The sequence below is a fragment of the Bison bison genome, unplaced genomic scaffold, assembly GCF_000754665.1.
Source record: "Bison bison bison isolate TAMUID 2011002044 unplaced genomic scaffold, Bison_UMD1.0 scf7180017862966, whole genome shotgun sequence".
NCBI lineage: Eukaryota > Metazoa > Chordata > Mammalia > Artiodactyla > Bovidae > Bison > Bison bison.
Window position 1 is genome coordinate 37240 of NW_011493538.1, and position 3346 is coordinate 40585.

The window sequence follows — 3346 nt, forward strand, 5'->3', positions numbered from 1 at the left end:
TATATATGGAGAGAGAGAGAGAGAGAAATGTGAGAAACTGTATATATTTTGCATTGTTAGTTATAAAAACGTGAGAAACTGTATATATTTTGCATTGTTAGTTATATTAATTTTGTCATGTCTTACCATGTTACATTTTATGCAGAGAAAGTTTTCCTCTATGCTTGGTAGTAATAACAGCCTTTTATATGTATAACACTCTTCTTGTATGTCTATATTTCTTTAATGATATTTTTTTTTTCCTTTTTCAATTAGATTTGCTTTTATAAATATCAATGCAGGGGACCTGGTTTCGATCCCTAGGAAGATTCCCTGGAGAAGGAAATGGCTACCCACTCCTGTATTCTTGCCTGGAAAAATCCATAGACAGAGGAGCCTGGTGGGCTACAGTCCATGGGGTCACAAGGAGCTGGATACGGCTGAACGACTAAGCATAGCACAGTACAGCACAGCAAGCAACTAACACTTTCACTTTCCTCTAATTTAGGGTATAGATTATCTGCTTTTGAGAGCATGCTTTGTATTATTTCCATCCTAATTTTGCATCTGGAGGTGAAATGATGGTGTGTGTGTGTGTGTGTGTGTGTATGTTGTGAGGCATAAGAGTCCTTAGAACAGAAGGACCTGAACTCATTTAAGCAAATTATTCCCCTTGAAATACAGACACCGGAATGTTAGCATAGTATTAAAATTAAGAGTGGATCCAGTCCCATGTACAGAATTCCTTGGGAATAAAATCAATAAAGTGTAAGAACAGCACGTGAATGAGGGACTCCCTGTATCTTCATTCCTTAGCATTATCTGTCCAATCTCTCCCTCTTGCTCATTCCCCTTGACACTCAAACTTCCACTTGAGCCTTTAGTATTAGAAACAATTGCCTTCTTCAAGGTCTTTGCACTACCCATTCTTCCTGCCAGGTCAACATTTACTGAGATAACTTTGACATCCCAACCTCTCTTCCTTGAGGTCTCTGTTCAAATGTTACCTTGTTTGACAGCCTAGCTATATACCCAGGAAAGAATATCACCTCATCCACCACTTCCTATATATCTTCTCTGTTTTTCTTAATTTTATTTATCAGTATTTGACATGTTATAAGATTTCTATTGTTTATATTCTTTCTCCATCATTGAACTGTGAGGACTTTTGTCTCTCAGCACACTCTACTTCTTGCTTAGGAGATGGTGAGTACTCAATATATACCTTCAATATTTTGTCAGAATTTCTCATTCAAAGTTTGCAATGCATTATCTCTTGAGGAAAAGACAGAGATGAACAGGAATTTACAGTCAGAGGATGACTGAAGGGAAGAAGATTCACACAAAAATTATAGGTATTGATCTCATGACTGCAAAATACAAATTGTAGAATTTCAACTATGTCAGTAAGGCCCAGTTTTGTTAAATCTATTAATTTTTTTTTTTTTTTTCTAGGTAGTGCCCTTCAGCACATGGAATTAGAAACTGGAGCCTATTATACAGAGTGAAGTAAGCCAGAAAGAAAAATACCAATACAGTATACTAATGCATATATATGGAATTTAGAAAGTTGGTAACAATAACTCTGTATATGAGACAGCAAAAGAGACACTGATGTATAGAGTAGTCTTTTGGACTCTGTGGAAGAGGGAGAGGATGGGATGATTTGGGAGAATGGCGTTGAAACATGTATAATATCATATATGAAATGAGTCGCCAGTCCAGGTTCGATGCACGATACTGGATGCTTGGGGCTGGTGCAGTGGGATAACCAAAAGGGATGCTATGGGGAGGGATGAGGGTTCAGGATGGGGAACACATGTATACCTGTGGGAGATTCATTTTGATATATGGCAAAACCAATACAATATTGTAAAGTTAAAAAATAAAATTAAATTTAAAAAAAAAGAAAGGAAATGATGTACAAATTTCAAAATTTCTTCTTCTTGGATTTTCAGAGGAACCAGAACTGCAGTCCCTCATATTTGTGATTTTCCTCTCTATGTACCTGATCACTGTGTTTGGAAACCTGCTCATAATCCTGGCTGTCAGTTCAGATCCCCACCTCCACACCCCTATGAACTTCTTCCTCTCCAACCTGTCCTTTGCAGATGTCTGTTTCATCTCGACCACCATCCAAAATATGCTGTGGAACATCCAGGCACAGAACAAAGGTATAACGTATGAAGGCTACATCAGCCAGATAAGTTTTTTCCTGCTCTTCGCAGGGCTGGATAACTTTCTCCTGACTGTGATGGTCTATGCCTGCTACCCGGCCATATGTCACCTTCTGTGTGACATAGTCATCATGAACACCAGAATCTGTGGACTGCTGGCGCTAATGTCCTAGATCTTGGGTGCCCTGAATTCCTTGTTACAAAGCTTAATGATGCTTCAGTTATCCTTCTTCACAGACTTGGAAATCCCTCTTTTTCTGCGAACTCAATCAGGTTGTCCAATATGCCTCTTTTGACACTTTTCTTAGCGACACAGTAATATATTTTGCAGCCACAATCCTGGGTGGCAGTCCATTCACTAGAATCATTTATTCAAACTCTAAGATAGTTTCCTCCATATGACAAAATTCATCAACTCGGGGAATGTATAAAGCATTTTCCACCTGTGCATCTCACCTCTTGGTTGCGACCTTATTTTACTGTACAGTCCTATCAGTGTACCTCCTACCCACAGTTTACAGTTAAATATAATGGACTAAGTGATGTACACAATGGTTACACCCATGCGGAACCTCTTCATCTACAGTCTGTGGAATAAAGACATAAAGAGTGCTTTAGAGAAGGCAATGGCACCCCACTCCAGCACTCTTGCCTGGAAAATCCCATGGATGGAGGAGCCTGGTAGGCTGCAGTCCATGGGGTCGCTAAGAGTCAGACACGACTGAGTGACTTCACCTTCACTTTTCACTTACATGCATTGGAGAAGGAAATGGCAAAGCACTCCAGTACTCTTGCCTGGAGAATCCCAGGGACGGGGGAGCCTGGTGGGCTGCCATCTATGGGGTCGCACAGAGTCAGACACAACTGAAGCGATCTAGCAGCAGCAGCAGGAAGATTCATTGAGGTAGCATCTCTAAAAATGCCAACTTATCTGTGGTTGAAGGAGTGAACATGATTGCAGGGCTCAGAAAATCAGAGCCAGAAATTGTTATTCTTTTATCAAATTGTAGGTGTAGACTATGTTTTATCTATTATTTCCTGGTATTTTCTTTTTTTGTATATTTTTTGCTTCACACAGTCAGATAATAATTAACACATGATCATGAGGTCTGGTTATTAGTAAATCATTAGTGGGATATGTATCGGAGAAGGCAATAGCACCCCACCCCAGTACTCTTGCCTGGAAAATC

At 39.6% G+C, this 3346-nt stretch overlaps 1 pseudogene; it reads left to right on the forward strand.

Annotated features, from left to right (window-relative positions):
* Positions 1-1897: 1897 nt before the first annotated feature.
* On the forward strand, positions 1898-3172 carry LOC104983513 (annotated as a pseudogene).
* The last annotated feature ends 174 nt before the right edge of the window (positions 3173-3346 follow it).